Genomic DNA, 19646 nt, shown 5'->3' with positions numbered 1-19646 from the left:
AACCTCTAGTATCTGAGAAGGTGGCTGACACACTCCTTCCTTTCCCAACTGTACATACAGTAGACACCAGTGCTCCTCTGTAGCAAATGAAACGTAGAGGCAACAGTGAGAATCTGGCTGCCCGCTATTGAGCCAGACTTAGAAGAGAACAGCAAACATATGCAGCAAGCCCACTTTTCCCACTAAACCATTCTGGTGCAGGAGGAATGGGTTATTCTTCCATAAAATATTTTAAAGTATTAAATATTCTGTCATTGTTCTCAACTTTAATTTGTAATATGAGAGAGGTCATTAGCTATAACCCACCTAAACAGAAGCTCGGTAGGGTACCCAACAATTTGAGAGAACACAAGGTTCTGAGATTAAAACAAGGGGCAAAAGGTGCTTCTCCGGGGAAAGGGGAGCGCACACGAAAAAACTCTTATTCTTTATGTATAAAACATAGGTATCCATATGATACAGCATATCTGCAGAAATAAAATTTTACACAGGTGGGAGTCTAATTAGGATCGATGTATTTTAAAGGTTCTGAGGAGGGCAATAAATAGAACTGTCCAGCATCAACTATTCCATGCTGCCTATTAGTGACATTAAATGATGTAAGATAAGAATTACAGAAACTTTTCCCACTGGTACTTCAGTGCATTGCTGGCAATCACATGTTCCCAGAAGAGATAAATATTCTATTTCTATTAAAATTCAAGTAAATAGCCCCAGATTTAAAGGTACAACGTGACCACCAAGCCATTATAAGTCACAATACCTGCTTTTGAACAATGAGATTAAAATTGAAAAACTGATAACACTGGCAATTTCCCAAAGCCAAACAGCCCTGCACAGCAGCAAATTAACAATGATTTTCAAAGTCAAGTGCTTTCTTATAGAAGAGACTATTATCCTGGCAGGTAAAAAGCACAAAGGATGTCACAGCCTACTTGAAAAGGGAAACCAGACAAGGGAAGGGGGCGCTCAACCTTATTTGTTCATCTTCAGGCCTCACAAGGTACCTTTCCATGAAGATCTGGAGGGAGAGCAAACCCACAGAGGGCACCATAGTTTATGTGCATGCGCTGTGCCAGGGAGGGGCAGCTGTGGGAGGACGCTGGCCCTCCTCCCTCCCCGCACCGCACTTTCTACGCAGTGAAACTGCGGGCAGGGGCCATCCGGAGGGGAAAGGGGGAACAGTTCCTTAACTGCTGCACTGCGGGATTACAAAGCTACAAACCCAGGGAGGTAAAGAATAAGATTACCAGACAAACAAAAAATTGATTAGCATCGTGCCGTTTTTTTAAAAGTCTATGAATTGCAGAAAATTCTGAAAATGTGCTTTCATAATCAAAACCGCAACCCATTACCCTTTCTGCCCCCTCGGAGAGCACTGCAGGCCTTATTATGAGCCAAGAACTATTTTGTTTTATTTACATTATCTTGTTTAATTCTCTCCAGAATCCTTTGATGTTGGTGCTATTGATATCCCAATGAAAAACGAGAAAGCTGACACTCAGCGAGACTTTAATAAAACTTGCCCAAAATTACACATGTAGTAAGCAACTAAGAGATGAAGATAATGACTTTCAAAGTCCACCCTATTACTTTGTGAACATCAATTTTTATTCTTTTTAGTTAAAAATAAGTTAAAATTTCGTTTATTTATTACTCAGCCTTAAGATATTATGCAGCTTTAATTAGCTTAACCAAGCTCTGGAGGAAATTTGTTTTTCCTTTAAGTCTTTCTACCTAAGAAATTCTCATTAGCATACAAATTCAAGATCAAATATTTTAAGGCTACAATGGAAATAAGGATATTCATTTTTAATTGAAGAATGTCACATAAAAATTCTACATTTCCAGCTTCTCTTGAAAACAGGAAGACCTTACAACGGTGGACTCGTCTTCCCAGAATTAAAGCCCCTCCGCTAGAATCCCCTCCTAGAAACTGTACCTCCAATTCAAGGCCACCTCCACTTTCAGTCACCTGACTCGTCACCTACTTCCTAGGTGACTGACTCCCCATGACCTTTTCAATCTGGGGTCTTTACCACTAATTTAAGGAGAGAAACATTCACACATCAGGGTGAGTTAAAACAAGAACGGACACTAAACTCTGAACACATGCTGCAGGCAGGAGGTGGTAAGACAAGCTTTCCCTCACCTCCTGCCTTTTTTAACCACGCAGAAGTGGCCAGCCTTCTTTGTAACTGTTTTCATACGGCTTTCCCAGAAGAGAACAAAGGAGGACTTACGGCACATCCTACCTTACTATTTTTTTAACATAATCTGTCAAAACAGGAATACTGGTCCAGGTGCAGGTGTTGAGATTACTGTTTCCTGGAGACACAAGGTAATTTCTCGCAGTTCTGAGCATCTGACCCCCACCTATCACATGGGCAATAGATGCACATTCCGGGGGCCGAGAACCTTCGCAGAGGTGACCAAGAAACCCAGGGAAGTTCATACAGCAAACAGATCAGAAAGTATGACTTGCTATAGGATGCTCGGGATGGGTGCTGCTCATGCCGATGGAAGCGTGAGGACCTGCGTCAGGTTCCTGCAGTACGAGGATGCTTTGTGGTTCTCTCTGCGTAGCAGTCCCCAGGTCCCTAGGTCAAGGCTGTCTTTCCTGCTGCTGCTTGGGCTGGAAGGCCAAAAGGCAGGAGGAGTCTGGCTACCGTGAAAGTAGTAACACCTTTGGAACACTACCTACATATTCTTTCCCGGCAAATGATTAATTCATCATTTCCAACACACTGGGCTATACAAAGAGACCCCTCAAGTCAAATATAAACCTCACCTTCCCATTACTGCTCTAAGGAAACTCTTCTTGGAGTGGTGAGACTGAGCTCACAAAGATGGGCCCCTGTCCTGCTTGCAGTGGAAGGAGACAGGTCTCAGTGGCACTGGGACCGCATTCTTGCCTGGGACGGCCATCACGTGTCACCCTCGGCACACGACAGTTATGTTAGGGCTGGCATACTTTTCTGTGAATGACCACACAGTAAGTATTTTAGGTTCCACAGTCCGCGCACAGGCAGCTACAGACAACAATAAACAAATAAGCACAGTTGCTGTGTTCCAGTTAAGCTATACTCATGGCCATGAAAATCTGAACTTCATGAAATTTTCATGTAACAAAATGTCATTCTGTTGATCCCCCCAAAAACAGGCTGAGCTCATGAGATAAACAAAAACACACGAGGAGCTCTGGAGAGATGCGGTGTAAGCTGTGGGCAGGCTGGGCAGAGCAGTTACCTGTGGGATTCTCCCACCCAAAGCTGAGAGTAAATTTTAAGTATTATTTGCTCTTGCCAAGTCTCATCTGTCTTATTACATGTATGCTCATCACCTAACCAGGGAAAAGGACAAGGAAAGCCAGGACTCACCCAGATGTGTGAGCCCAGGTGTGGTTTTTGTGAAGAGCTGCAGCTGCGACGACGTAAGTGACAGCACCGCTCTCCGTACACTCCCACCCCTGCTGAACACACTGCTGCTTACTCACCAAGACCAAACCAATCCACAGTGTCTTAAAAATTATAAAATCCTTCAATGACTGAATCTGCACGATGTCTATATTGCAGAAACTGGTCACTGTGTCTGCCTGGTATATTTTCTTTCCTCACTTCTCTCAGCCTTAACTCGCTATCACCTCATCCCGTCCGGCCTCTCTTCCCTGTACTGAAAGGGACCTCTGCAGTGCGGGGGTGCTGTTCATCCTGATCACCCATGCCTGAACTAGTGCGTGGCTCGTGGGAGGCCTTCAGGGAGTGTCAAACGCATGGATGCCACAGCCACCTGCCAGCACTCACCCACAAGCAGTCAAGTACCCACCCCAAAGCAAGAAACAGGAGCAGACTCTCGTAAGAGAAAATGGGTCTGCTGTTTGAGACACTGAGGGTGTTACCAGGCCTGCCAGCAGGGCCTCGTGCTCCAAGCTTTTCCATTCAGGCCACTCAGAAGGGTTCATTTACAATTTGCCCAATTTAGCATGCCAAACATAGTAATTTTATGAGTAAAATTAAGTTGCAGTCAATTTTACATTCTCAGATGACCCCAGTTCTATATCGCATGCCTTAAGAATTAGACACAGTTATCATCCACACAAAGCAACCCATTATGCTTTTTTGCAAAAGGGGGAAAATCCACTCAAATTTCCCCATTGGCTTCCATATCCTGGACTTTGATTCACTTTTCTTTTCAAAAAGACTAACATAGACTAGCATCTGCCTATGCAGGAACCATACACAAAACCCATTTTCAGTCCCTCCTCCTTGACTCTGAAGATGATGTTATAATCCAACCACGCACACATCGTGACGCACCTCGCACCAACCCTTTAAGGGGGTCTCCTCTCCTAAGGCAACACTCCAACTTAGTTTCCAGCACTTACAGACGAATGTCTGTCTCCCTGATTTCTTCTGTTTAATATTGGCACCCTCTGAATTTCCACCTCCACTGCTCCCCTGGCATTTTGTACAATACTTTTTAAACCAATACCTGGCTTTACTATTTACCTTTATCTATTTATGTAATACTTTATGTGCCAAGCACTGTTCTAAGCACTTTATAGACATCAACTCCTTTAATCCACACAATGATCCCATAAAATGGGCACTATGACCATTCTGGTTTTGCAGACCAGGAGTCAGAGGGTAAGTGCACGCAGGGCTCAGGGTCACGCAGCTACTACTCGAGGGAGCAGTCAGGCCCCACGTTCCAAACAGGTGGCTCCCAAGAGGCAGCACTGGGGCCTGGAGCCCCCTGCAATCCCTCTAGACGTCCAGGGGCTCAAAACCATCTTGATAAAAACAAAGGCTTTCGGGCTGCCCATCCACGGTGCTGACTGGCTGCGTACAAGCGGGGAAGGAGAAGAGCTACGGCCCTGGCTCAGAGCAAGGCAGCTACTGCAGCCTCACCACAACACTCAACCAAAGGAGCTGCCTTCGTCACTTTGGAACAGTCTTAATATAACATTATTGACTTTATTCAATCTTGTTGCTGATTACACTTCAAGGTACAGGTATTTGCCCTCTCTGACCTACTCTGGGACACTGACAACCAGAGTCAAGTCTTCCTGGTTCCTGCTTCCTACCCACAAAGTGAAGTCCACTCTCAAACAGAGTTGAGCACCCTGATTCTACCCAGTGGCCATTTCAGGGCAAGGCCAGCTAAGGAAAATACTCCACAAATCGGAAGAAAAGCACGGACAGCTCCTTGGAATCACCACCAGCGCCCTTCAATATGAACAGTGCACGAAAAATACGGTCTGTAGGGAGAGAATACAAAATAGAAAAACCACACCTGCCCTGGCTGGTGTAGCTCAGTGGATTGAAGTATGGGCCTGCGAACCAGACAATCGCGGTTCTATTCCCGGTCAGGGCACATTCCTGGGTTGCAGGCCAGTTCCCTGCAGGCCAATTCCCAGCAGGGGACGCACGAAAGGCAACCATACATTGATATTTCTCTCCCTCTCTCCCCTTTCCCTCTAAAGATAAATAAATAAATAAATAAAATCTTAAAAAAAAAAAAACCCCGACATTAAAAAAAAAAAAAAGAAAGAAAAACCACACCTGATACAGAGAACAAGTTACTCAGTTTTCCCAGGGTTGCATGCCCAGTGCTGTGGATTATGGGCTGGTAAATTTTTTCTGTAAGGGCCCAACAGTAATGTGGTCTCTGTCACACGTGCTCAACTGGCCCTTGGCTGTGAGAAAAAGAAGTCCCAGAGTTCATGTAAATGAATGGGCAGGGCCGGACTCCAATAAAACTTTCATTTACAAAAAGAGGTATCCAAAAGGATACAGCCAATCCCTGTTCTAGACCAATGCCTGGCACACAGGAGGACCTCAAGTGTAGACTAGATGAACAATCAGATGGTTTCAAAACTATTTTAGTTAGAATATTATCAGGAAAGATAGGGCAAAATTATACAGCTGTCCCTCGGTTTTGCTTTCCTTTGCCATAGCTCTTTGCTCAAGGCACCATAATACACTTACTGGGGTGCCTACCTCTCTCCCCTAGGTACCATGACAAGTTTCTGATACTCAGTTCTGCTCTCAGTGATCAGTACAAGGACAGGAATGTTAATATGTGTAAGGCATGTATCTGCACAGTTATCATATCTATTTCCACAATTATAATAATCCTTAACCAGCCACAAAAACAAAAAATGCTAAGAGGCACCTTTCATGGGGAATACTTTAAAATGCCCAAAATGATTATTGTGACATATTCCAGAAGCTGATTTCTCTTTTTTCAGATCAGACACACTGCCTTGAGGAGAGGGGTAAGAAATTCACGGTGAAAGAGGCCTGAGCACGCTGTACGCCATCACAAACATATTATCAACACAGGCGCCAACACAGAGGCCATAGTAAGGCAGTGACAAGGGTAAAGAATGGACTTAATTGTAAAGTTGACTCCATTTATTCAGATCAGTGGTGAGCCTCAGGGTTTTCCTATGGAGACAGGAGTGATACCTGTCTTTTATACTTCACAGGATTTGGGGAAGATCAAATGATGGTAAAAAACACTTTAACCCCCCCCAAAAGAGCAACAGAAAGCTCAGGTGGCTTTGTCAGGTCATACATGTGCAGTTCATCATGAGAGGGAGAGCTGTGATCCACCAGGTATTTAATAGTAGCTGCAGTTATAAACCCCAGACTCCTCGTTCATCGGCAACTCACAAGGGCAAGGTCAAAAAAGGCCTCCCTGCCACACACAGAGAGCAACTATTGCCTTCGTGTGAGGAGATCACTTCCACCCCAGGCGATACAACTGTCTTGACTGTAAGTGTGAGGGGACAGTTTCCAACATCCTCCTCTCAGAAGTTTACAAAACGGTGCACTGATTATTCTGGAGAACTGCCGACAAAAATGTACTAAGTGCTTCAACTTGTTATTTATAATTGTGGGAGACAGTTAAAGCAAGTATGTGGCCCTAACAGGGGAGAGTCCTATGCCTGGAACACAAGATGGTGGAAACTGACCCTGCAAACAGTCAGGCCACCCGGTGAAGGCTTTGTATCTAAGAACTCTGAATTTAATTTAAACCTGCAGGCCAGGGGGTGTCCTCATCACCCTGGAACGGGAAGGGGGATTTAAGAAAGCTGTTTACTAGACTCTTGGCTTCCACTTTTTACATATCCCATATTGTTCTAAAAAGGACTTCAGAGGACTTTAAAATGCATGCTGCATGACAACAATAGAAGTAAGCAAAACTGGTCATTCCAAGGAAAAACGGTAGAAAAAAATGAGAGGTCTGGCATATTGTCAATAAACAAAGGACATGCCCACAGGGAGCATCTACCAATTAGAAGCCATTCCATGGATTCCAGTCCTGTGAGCAGCTGATGCAAAGGAGGATGTGTATGACTAGTAAAGACGTCCCAATATTCAAAAGAAAACAAAACTACTTGAAAGTACAACTCATCCAGACTCAGATGACACAGGAGCACCTCACTGGTGGTTTAGAAGTAGAACACAATGTGATACGGCCAACCGTATCTGGGAAGCAGAAGGCAGTTAGTTTCTAGGCTATTTGCCGGCACACCTTTCAGCATAAAGCAGGAGTGTCAGGACCAACTCCATTACCAGTCAAAGACGCACTCCTTACAGCATGTGCGGGTGTGCCTGTGCTCGCCAGGCATGCTTGACACTAAGGCATCTTTTGTTGAGTTTATTTCTCGCAATTGTGTGTTCGGTTAGTGAATGCTGAGGAGATAGGGTCGAAAACATCTTGTCTCAAGCAGAACAGTACAGTGTGTCTTTTACTCACACGGCAAGTTTTGTAAAGGATTTCATTTGAACCAAGGGGTTCGAAGAGCTAAAGCACATGGAAGACCCATTCTAAGTTCCTGATCAGGAGCATATCCCCATGTTCACCAGAAGCCAAATAGGCAGGGCTGACACACTATCAAGAACACTAGACGGTGACATGTCGAGGCCACCAAGCCAGTCAGGCAGCCACCCCACCTTGGAATTAAGATGCTCTGAGTGGCTACCCACTCAATTTCTCATCATTTCATCTCAAGTTTTCCAAACCTTTTCCCTCAATTTAAAAAACCAGATCAGAAAATGACACATGTAGCTATGTATTAGCAAGCACTGATTGGAAATGCTCATCTGTTATCACGGACTAGGCCCTGTGCTAAGCACTTTGTACAAACTAGCAGGCCATATCTCCATGACAAGGTAGTACTATCACCTGCCCCCTGCTTTTTAATCACTTACAGAAATTGAAGTCAGGCAGGCTAATCATTGCCTCCTCGATAAGGTTCCTGTTTAATATAATCTGTACTACCTATGGCTCTTGGCTCCGGCTGCCCAGTACGTGCCGTGGGATAACACCTCCAGACGGGCTCAGCAGGCCTAGTTGAAAACCTGACCATGAGCAACTGAATGTGGCGGTGGGGAGGAGGCACGACACCAGGCATAACATAATAAGAATGTACACTTCCTGCAATTCCGTAAGATTTGTAATACATCTCCACCCTCTTTTTCTTTCTTTAGTTAGAATGGATATCTGCTCCCATGTGCTCTGGTCCCTGACTAGAAACCAGTAAACAGTGAATTCTTTTAGAACACAAAAGCATGTTTGCACTTCCTGTTTCCCTCCCTAACATCTGCAATATTTCCAAACACACAGTAAGAGTGATTATGAGTGCTGACGTCCAGACTCCTTTCGACTTCTAACAGGACGATCCCAAACGGAGGAGGTTCTCCTACAATAAAAGCACTAAGGGATACCCAGTCCTTCCTGGGAGACCTCAGAGGAATACACTGTTCACACGCTGCCCCTGCTGAGGAGGAGCTTCTCGATTGGAAAGCACCCTGGCCCAGGCTGGTGGGTCAGTTGGTTGCAGCATCATCTTCCACATCGCAAGGTTGTGGGTTCAGTCCCGTTGGTCAGGGAATGCATGGGAGGCAACCAATCAGTGTTGCCCCCCACTTCTCTCCCTCTCTCTCAAATCAGTAAACACACCCTTGGATGAGGATTATAAAAAATGAGAGTTGTCATCACTAAACAAGGAGACGGTAATACTTCTTCAGAACTATGAAAGGTTATGAACTGGTAACCCCTGGAGGCTTACACACTGCTGTGTATCTACTGATCAATCCAAAGAGGACAAAACTCAGGCAAAATGACACCTCGAGCTTCCCACAATTGTTAACCGGAACGGCACACGTCTCCTTCACTTCTGCCATGCGCCTCTGACTACTTTCACAAGCACATCCACGGTCAGAGTATATTCTCTCTATGCTTTCTAAATGTCTTCTCATTCCTGATCCTGAAGACAGTTTTGATTTTTCTTCAGCCAACACATTTGTGATGTGAAAGAAAAAAGATATTCACCTTAATGCAAATAACATTCCTTCCAGTCCATGCCTCCCTAAATAGTTAATAAGAGTTCGTAATCCTTCATCCACATGCTCATCATTTTCATCACTGCCAACGTCTTATATTTTAATCATCCTATTTGTATAACCATGCATTTCTCCAAGAGAAAAACATCCCATTAAGAGTCTCACTCCTAAAGAAAAAAAACAAATCAGAAAAACTAGAAAAGAAGTTAGATGCCCCTCACCAGCCACCAACTGATGCTTAAGGTGTTAAACTTCTAATAAGAAAATACAAAAGAATAATTTTTTTCTCCATTGGATATTTATTATTTTCAAAGCATTTTTAAAAACCAAAGTTTGTAAGTTTAAAAGATTTCCAACTGCATTTAGGGAATAAGAACTCCTTTAATTTGAAGTATATGCTCTCTCTGATTAAAAAGAGCTATTTTTAAAGTCATTAATTATAACTTAAATTATTCCCAAGAGCAATTTTCTATATTAATACCTAATATCATATTTCCAAAAATACTTTTATGGTTGTTTGGTCAATATATTAATTTTAAAAGGATGAAATCGACTGCAAAACAAACAGCCATCTAAGGAATTATCTCTTGTATCACAATGAGATTAGTTATGTGGATTCCACTACTTAATATAATTCTGATAAAAAGATATAACTAATGATATTTAGTTTTTAATTATTATTCTACAAAACTCTTCATAAATAAAAAACCTACCACCCATTCCCCCTCAGCATTTTAAATCCTCAGTATCCTACACACACACACACACACACACCCTAAAAGAAACACCTCATCACGCTGACTTAAGGTATCTTGAGCACTTCAGATTGAAAACGTTTCAGTCATTTCGCCCAATTACACAGGGTCACAGGCTTGTCTACTCACACAGTGGAGGTGGATGAGCAAACGGCTGTCCTGTGTCTTGAGACAGACATTAGCTTCCTGCCTTCCCTATATCCTCATAAGCAGCTACTTAAAGTCTGAATTTTATGCAAGAAAACATTTTAAAGCCTTCAGTGTTTTCCTGCCGCAGACTTCAGATTCATTCCTGTAACACATTTAACATGAAATAGAGTTGAGACAGTTAAAATCGACTATGGACAATTTAATTGTCTAAAATTTAAAGGAGTACTTTCACTATTATAGCTATCTAAAAAGGGTTGTTGAGGTACAATTAAGGAATAAATAATTTCATTTGATATTTGACACCAACGTATAATATAAAAACAAGATGTCTTCCCCTCGCCACAAGCTAGGGGAGCAAGGGTTGATTTTATAGTCATATGTATGTAAAACACGTAAACTAGGTATTTTTCTAAGTTCTAGCTAATTTATTTAGCATAAACAGCTAAATAACAACTAAGGAATAACTCTGACAGTCAATGGAGTGACCTCAGTGTCCCAAGAGTTTATCCCTCGCTACCTCCTGAACGGGGAGGGAGAGATCCTTGGTCCTTATGTGATAGGAGGAGGAGCCATTTCTAACATTCATGGTGGCTGGTTGAATCCCCCCCAGATTCAAATTTCTACAGCACCGTTATTCCTACAGGTCAATCAAGCATTAGAAGGCTGGTGTGAAAAGTAAAACTGCAGTCAACAAACTACCCTAGAATATCCAGACAACTACTTTTCCCCTACAAAGGCAATACTGGCCTCGATTTCAGGACTTCACAAACACAGTACAGCTTCTACTTATATTAACAACATGGTTTAAAAACTCTAGGAGAAATAGCGGCCAAACACTAGAATTTCACAAGTTTTCCAAGTATCACTTAATGTGGAAATATTTATTGCACCTTTGCTATGCCCTCAAACATGACTGAAGGCTTCGGGGCTCATTCAAAATAATTCAAATGTTTTTTATAATCTACTTATATTGTATATGAATGATTTAAGAAAAAAATCAAGACCTCATAAAAGTTGTAACTTTACAGAATAATTTTCACACAAGTTAAAGTATTTGTCCAAGAGTCTGTGATTCAGTGGAACTTATTAAAACCTTGTGATTTTCACTGTATCAATCGTGGGCTGTAAAACAGAAGCATGCTCCCTGTACAATAATTAACATTTAATGAGTGACTCAGGTAAAATTACCAAAGAATGTTATAATTCTTTGTGGATCATGGTTTCATAAGGAATAATATATAGTGAGTCTCAAAGTATCTCCCCACAAATTACTTAGTACCAAAGGAAAAACAGTAACTTTTAAGTGGAAGAATCTGGCAGATACCACATTAACCCAAAGATCAAATTAGCATCACTGACAACCAGCCAAGTGGACATGTGCCTCCTGATGTGATGCACTCAGAAGCACATGTCACTGACGTAGCATTTCAGCCAAAGCTACATTTCCCAAACTTGCTCACAAGGACATATCACACAAACCCAAATGGAAAGAGACTCTGTAAATAAATGGTCTGTCATTCTTCCAAAATGTCAATGCCATAAAAGACAAAGAAAAGCTAAGGAAATGTTCCTGAGTAAATGAGAATGGAGACAGAACAAATAAATGCAGTGAATGATTCTGTGCTGGGTCTTGGACCAGGAGGAAAAAAATTACAAAGAGCATCACAGGGACAAGCAGAGAGATCTTAACAAGGACTGTATCATTATATTAGAGAACTGTACTATGTCAGTGTTAAATTTCCTTAATGTGGGAACTGAAATGTCCCTGAAAATATGAGAATGCCCTTATTCCTAAGAAGTATACACCCACTAAATATTTCATGGTAAAGGGACATGATCTTCAACTTACTCTCAAAAAGTTCTGGAAAAAAATAACATTGGAGAATGACTGAGCAAATGTGGCAAAACGTTAACAACTGGTGTCCCTCACCAAGGGGTATATGGAAAAAGTATTTGTATGATTAATTCAGCTTTCTATAAACTTGAAATTATTTCAAACTAAAACATGAAAAAAATAAATATTTGAATGTAAACATTCTAAGGATTCTGAACGCCTAACGAGGGAACCATATTGCTTACCTTACCTCCATACACTCCTCACCAATCCAACAGCAATCAAAACTGGCTTGTGATGATGTATTTGATGAATTGTAAGTAAACAGTGTTCGTGTTGCAAGCATCCCATGTGAGGGCTAAATGACAGCATGTGACTCAGTGGCTCTGAGTCAAGGGCATGTCCGCCTCCTCCCTACCTTGCTTTCCACTGCAACCTCCCGCAGTCCTGCTGGCTGTTAAAGAAGAGAAAGTTCTCTAACAGAACACTGCTGTTCTTCCACTGAGAACACAGCGGTAGACGTGTGTCTTCTTGTTAAAAACTCCGTATTACGTTAATTTCTGGTTTTGCCAGGTAACAAAGCACAACCAAAGCAAGGGGTAATGAGCAATCAATAGCATACAAGGAAAGCAATAAACAAAATTTGGTCATGCCAATAAAAACCCGAGGAAGCACATAGTCACTACAGAGCGCCCGGAGAGGAAGAGGTCCTGGATATGCTTCCCACAAAGAGGCTAACATGCAAATGGATAATCCACAACCATGTCAGTGGCTTGAAACCACGAAATACAGGGAGGATGTAGGGAGAGAAAACAGAGAGAGAATATGAGTGAAAGAAAATATGCAGGATTTTTCTATCCTCCCTACCAGAGCTAAGCAAAGCCTTACATTGAAACTGGAGCAGAGCTCCCACTCCGAGGCAGTTACACGTCCACACGACTTGTACTCGGTCTTCACAACGGCCTGATGCGAAAGGGCCAAGAACGGGACACAATCCAAATACCCATCAGATGGGGAATGCATGAACAAACTGTGAAATACTCACACAATGAAATACTGTTCAGCAATAGAAAAGAATGAACTGCGGACCAACTTGACAACCTGGGTGAATCTCTAATTATTGTGCTAAGTGGGAGAAGACGGACACAGAAGGCCACATTATATGTGATTCAATTTACGTGAAATCCTACAAAAAGCAGCTACAACAGAGGGCAGATGCAGGGCCCAGGGCAGATCAACTCCAAAGGGGCACGAGGAAGCTTCCTGGGACGGTGGGGGTGCTCCACATCACGCTCATGTTAGTGAACTTGTCCTAACTAAGGCTGCATATTTACAATTAGTAAATTTCACTGTATGCAAATTTGTCTCAATAAAGCTGAATAAAAACAATAAAACAGGAGAAAGAACCCTTTTGACATTTTACCTGTGCCAGGTAGAGGTTAAGCAATACAAGTCTGCGTTCCGCCTAGAGAAGCCACATGACTGATGAGTTTTCTGCAAGTTACTGGTTTACCACTAGTACTTTTTATCTTAAAAAATTTTCCTAACTGATTATAGTCATTATTTACAAGCAGAAAAACAAACTTTCCTCTTTATCTTCCCCCTACATGCACTTCTCTTTTCAACAACCTGAAAATGATTTCATACCTTGAACACTACCAAGTGGGATTGCTTTTTAAACCACACATATTATTATTTTATAAGCACAAAGCCATTAACTGGAGCTTGAACACGTTCATCACTGAAAGTTATGTGTATGTGTGGGGGAGCTTATAATTCTGACAAGTTCTACTAAACACTACCTACCTGCTAGTACTGGATTTTAAAGTGTGACTGACATCAAGGACTGTATTGCCTGTCGGCGAGAGCTACCTCCCAGAGGCAGCGGAGCTCATTCCTCTCACCAGGAATCACTTCCGAACCTTTCCTAGTTCTTTGAAAAATGCAGAAAAAGCAATTTTCCCTAAACTTCCTCGCTCAAAGTTATGTTACAAAATAATGATGTTCTAAACAGTTTTTAATTTTTCAGATAAGAACTTCCATTTTTTAAAGGAAGAAGTCTCTTGAAAAGATTAGTCACCAATATTCAAATATAAAACCTACAGATTAATTTACAGTAAATTGGGTAATTTGAGGCCAAGACTTCTTTACAGAACTTCAAAAAATTTTAAAGTATTTTTAAGAAAAATTATAATTAATCAAAAATTTTTACTTGTTTACCATAAAGTTAAAGTGCCCAAAATAGCTATTTTTTAATAAAAAGCTCTCAATTAAGCAATTTTTATCAAAGCTGTCAAGATAAAATACTCCGAGATAAACAGCCTGGCTGTGAGGAATACAACCTAAGACACAAATCCAGCCTCAGTGAATTAGGTGGAGCTCCTTCTCCCACAGCTCTTACCCTTTAGAAATCTGAATGAATTAAAATGTTACTGCCCTTCCAATAAAAAATGTTAATATTGAATAACTGATATGTTTTCAATACCATGTTTAGTTTATTATACTGTTTGCTGAGGATACACAGTTGATTTTTCTTTAACATATCCAATAACCATCAAGTCATTTTTTTCCCTATAAACAAATACTCTTGCATTTGTGCAGGTTAACAGTTATCTTGCAGAGAAATCCTATCTATCTGTTGCAAGCGGGATAGATATATATATGCAAAAAACTAAGTACGAAAACATCACTTCTTAGAAACAGAGCACGGGTCAGTACACAAGCCACCTTCTGGTCACCACGAGGCAGGTCGTTTCAGTGGCCCGGACTTCAGGAGCCACCTGCAGAGAACAGGTACCCTACCTAAGTTTATGCAGAGTTCTAGCCACGTAACCGTTCATATGACGACTTAATATTTGACTTGCATTTATCCATGTCACAAAAACAAACCCTGAACCCCCAGTAAATCAATCTCATCACCCAAGTAAAAATCAAATTAGCAGTCTTACCAATCTTTAATTTTAAGATCAATCAGGGTATACTTGAACAGTGTGGAACATACCAATCCAGTTTAAGTTAACTCCTCTCCTCCTCCCAGGCCATTATATAGCCAGTAGGAGATTCATCGACACAACCTAAAAATAGTATGCCAGATGACAAGTCCGTGTTTATGACTCTCTCATTTCTACTACATTCTCTTCAAGAATTTAAATGGCACCCACAGGTCATTTTAAAAAGGTGTAACGAAGACTGTATATAATAAGTACAACTGAAGGAGTCTCTTTTTCACACCATTAAGTCATCCCACATGTATATTTTCAATATTTCTAATGCTGAAAAAACTAGTAATTTGGCACATTTTCAAGCCTCCTTTAATTAGGGGGAAAAAGTTGAAGCACATTAGCTCTAAAACGACTTAAGAGTCAGCACCAGAAGCTGCACTGATGAGGTTTCCATATCACGTAGTAGAGACTTTCACACCTGTTTCAGCTGATGGTGTACATACTCTAATTACTAAAATTCTGTGGCACATCAAAAAATGTATCTTGCCAATTTGACAAAAAAAATAGGAATAATTTAGATTCATTCACACTACACTGGTACAGTTGTGTTGGCTATTGTCATTTTTTAAAAAATCCTTACACAAGGATACGTTTATTGATTTTAGAGAGAGAGGAAGGGGGAAACAGAGAGAAAGAGAGAGAGACATCAATCGGCTGCCTCCTGTACCCGCCCCCACCAGGGCCGGGCCGGGAGCCTTTCGGTGTGGTGTGCCGGTGTGGTGTGCCGACTGACACTCCAACCAGCTGAGCCCCATGTGAGCCACCGGGCTGGCCAGGGCTGTTGTCATTTGTTTACTTGACAATCTAAGGGAAAAGAGGTCAGTGGCCCTGACTAAACAGTCAGGTACCGCATGTTTTAAAAGTCCTTGTGGCGCACCGGGTGAATGAAAATCGCTGTTACGGAGAGATCACCTTGGTGATTTTAGGTTCCCATGTCAGTGGTACCTGACCCACACTGTTTGGCAGGCCTACAGCAGCCATTCCAAAAAGCTTTTCTCTTCTGTTTCTATGTGTAGTTGTAAAACACAAAATAAACTGCTAGGCACCATACTCTTTGAAGCCACTTAGCATTCAGGGGAAAATTGTTTCCACTTCATCAACAATGTGCTCTATTTATTTATTGTTCTCCTTCTTTACTTGTCTTAAATCTGCTGGATGAGAGCCAACTAGCTCCAACATTGGCCTCAATATATTTACTGCTAGGAAGTTAAAAGTCCCAACCACCTGGCTTTAAGTCAGCCAGAGCGAAAGTTTTGAGTCTGACTCAAAATTTCCAAAGATAAGCAAGTTCAAAAAGTCACAGTCTTCCTGAATTGATCACTAAACATGGATTTCCCTATATCTTTACATCAGTGTTTCTCAAGTACGTGGATTGATAATCAGAAAATTGCATGTTCCTGTGCCCTACTTCATACCTATTGAATCAATTTCTGGAGGCTGAGTCCGAGGAGAACCATGCTCCAGCAAGTTCCTAAGGGATTCTCAGGTTCAAGTTTGAGAACTACCTGAGATTTCGACCAGAATATATTACTTTAACACATAACACAGTAAGTACATATTTACAGTTAAAAGAAAAATGGTTTCAAATTAATGCAGACATGATGATTTTAGAATAATTTAGGTCAACTAAAATAGGTCAAAGGCTGCATTTCAAAAGAAACCTCTCAAAAAAACCCACTGGTTTCCCACTATAAACTTTGGAAAACCACTACTTAAAATGTTAGCAAGTGCTTTTGGCTGGAGGTACAAAAACACAGTCAGTAGCAACCACAGTAGCCAGTAGGGAACGAATGGTTTTCCTCGTCTCCTCGCTGGCACTTCGTGCTTGTGACAACTACAGTAAGGGGGTCTCAACATAGGGACTGGCCACTCAGATTTGGGGGCGAGAGAGGAAGTTGCTACCAAGATTTGATACTCACTCAAAAAAGATACATTCCGTGTTTATAAGCAATTACCTAAAAATTTGAGAAAAATGATTTTGTACTAATGAAAACCAAGGAATACAGTCTTTTCAAATTATATATTGTTATAACATTTAAAACCTATTAAATACATTGTTATTTTGCACTTTTATTTTTAAAAAAACAGCAAAATAGTACTTGAATAGTAAAATAAGCCATATTAAACATTTGAGAGGAGTATGGCATTTCCTGCCTCTAAAATGCTTTAATGGGTAAAACCAACCAAAACCCCCCACAACTTCTGCTTTTACAACAGGAAAGCATGGATTTTATTAAAAGTGTAAAATTGCATTAACTCCCAACTACACATAAGAACTCAACCCTTTCAAAGAAGACAATACTCACCTATATTTTCAAAAGTTCTATCTACCTCATCTTTTCCTTTTACCACCAACATGCTTTCAAAGCTATTGATGAAAAAGGCTTTTGGTTTTTTGCCTTAAAATATGTTAGAGGGGGACAGTAGAGAGAAATGAACAAATATAGTATTTGGAAAAAAAATTCCAGCCCTGGCTGGTGTGGCTCAGTGAATTGAATACTGGCCTGTGAACCAAAGGGTTACTGGTTCAATTCCCACTCAGGGCACATGTCTGGGTTGTGGGCCAGGTCCCCAGTAGGGGGTGCACAAGAGGCAACCACACACTGATGCTTCTCTTCCCCTTTCTCTCTGCCTTTCCTCTCTAAAAAACTAAGTAAAATCTTAAAAAAAAAATTCCAAATCAACTATTTCTAAGTTTACCTCATTTTCTAGATGGGATTAGTTGCAGCATGTTCCTTTTTGATGATATATTTGATGTGAAAAAATGTGTGTGGTCTGTTTTCCTACCTGTAAGTCATCCAGTAGCTTATTGTCTCGTGTTCACAGGTAGATGCTGATCGCATCTGGATGCAAAAATGGACACAAGGTCCAGGTTAATGGCTACTGAAGGAGGTCAGCAGCCTTTCAAACAACAGCTCAGAAAAAGCGCTTGCACACTGGGCCCGCCCTACCTCTTACACAGCCTGGTCTCCAGCTTTTATTGAATGTAAGCACTTCGACAGCTCTGCAATTCAAAACTGACCACACGTGGAAAACTACCTTTATTGTCCCTACCTCTCATTCTTTTATCGTCTTATTTTCTTATATCCTGCACATTTAAAAATGTCTCTCTTTTGAGATGTTCCAAAAGATTGTCAGAAATGTTTACCTTAAAGCGCTTCTAGACTTAGGCAAAAAGTTTTCATTTCAGCATGCCCTGGATGGAGGAACGGCACAGCACGGGGTAGCATGGGGAAAAAGCTGGAAGTGCAGCAGGGCCAGCTTACAAAGCCACATGGCTCATGGACGCGGAGGAAGGGTTTAGCCAAGTTCAGTTCAACCTGGGGACCTACTTATCGGCTAAGGCAACCTTGGACCATTACTCAGCCTTTCTAAAATGTCTCACTTGCTAAATGAAGGTAATAATACTTACCTGTTTTATGGTTCTTTGGGTACTGCCTCAAAGAATGTTTAGCATGGAAGTAGTTGGTATTATTATTTACCCTAGGTAGTTAAGAAAGGTCAGGCCCTGGCTGGTATGGCTCAGTGGATTGAGTGCCGGCCTGTGAACTAAAGGGTCGCAGTTCAATTCCCAGTCAGGGCACATGCCTGGGTTGTGGGCCAGGTCCCCAGGTGCAGGGGTGTACAAGAGGCAACTGATTATAGTTTCACATACTGAAATAAATAAAACTGGAAGCAAAGATCAGTTACAAGGTTGTTTCAGTCAACTAAATGAGAAACCATAGTGTGGCCTGTGCTGACATGAAGGGAAAGAAGTGCATGGATTCTAGAGATGCTACAGATTTAAAATGGACAGGAAGCTGTGGCTACCTGGGGGGGGGGGGGGAGGAGAAAGGAGACCAGAAAGCCCCAGGATCCGGCTCCAACAGCAGTACCACCCACGGGCTTCGACAGGAGGGGAAAGGGTCTGAGAGAGACTGCTGGGAGGACAAAACAAGCAGTTAGGGCTAGACAGGTTAAGTTCAGTGTTGGTACAAAAGAAACACTGATAAACTGGATGAATATGGGTTTCAAGTGCAAACAAAAAATCTGGACTTAAGACACAGATCTTGCAACCATTGACATATAAAGAACACAAGGGACTGGAGATTACCCAAGAGGCGTAGTGAGGATGGTGGGAAGGTCCAAACCCTACAAAAGTCCAACACTTAGTGGCTCTGGTAAGGAAACATTTGCAAAGGGCGGACAACACAGAGAGAAGGTGGCCCCAACAGTGTCATCGAACTAACAAGGAGAGTTTTGAAAGGAAAAAGTTACCCACAAAAAAATTAGCCCCCCAAATAGTTACGGACTTCTACAAAGAAGTGATACAGGACATACATTGCAAAACTGTCGAGTCCTCGTATGACAGAGAACAAGGAGACCTTGGTACCACTAAGCCACTGGTTCCAGGTTGTCTCAGTTTACCACTTTAAGGCCCACCAAAAATTTTCCTTTTGTTATTAGAAAAAAACCAATCACTGCATTCTTCTCAAAAAGAGACTGACAAGAGAGGCTTTAAATGCATTTATCATCCCCTCTAGATCGCTCTCTCTCCATTCTAAAA

General features: G+C 41.7%; 1 protein-coding gene across 7 annotated transcripts in view; it reads right to left on the bottom strand.

Moving 5' to 3' along the window:
• The window catches only part of ZFAND6 (zinc finger AN1-type containing 6), a 47195-nt gene that overhangs the window by 14754 nt on the left and 12795 nt on the right, over nucleotides 1-19646 (bottom strand). The window contains exon 1 of one of the 7 annotated variants that reach the window (XM_053658962.1): nucleotides 10244-10406. The exons of the other annotated variants lie outside the window; for them this stretch is intronic. The gene's annotated coding sequence lies outside the window, so the exon portion shown is untranslated. Of the gene's footprint in view, nucleotides 1-10243; nucleotides 10407-19646 lie in introns of those variants that run through there. 7 annotated transcript variants of the gene reach the window in all.

This window comes from Artibeus jamaicensis, unplaced genomic scaffold (genome assembly GCF_021234435.1).
Source record: "Artibeus jamaicensis isolate MK-2021 breed Jamaican fruit bat unplaced genomic scaffold, CSHL_Jam_final scaffold_612, whole genome shotgun sequence".
NCBI lineage: Eukaryota > Metazoa > Chordata > Mammalia > Chiroptera > Phyllostomidae > Artibeus > Artibeus jamaicensis.
Note: the sequence above shows the minus strand (reverse complement) of the source record. Positions and strands in the feature narration are given on the sequence as shown.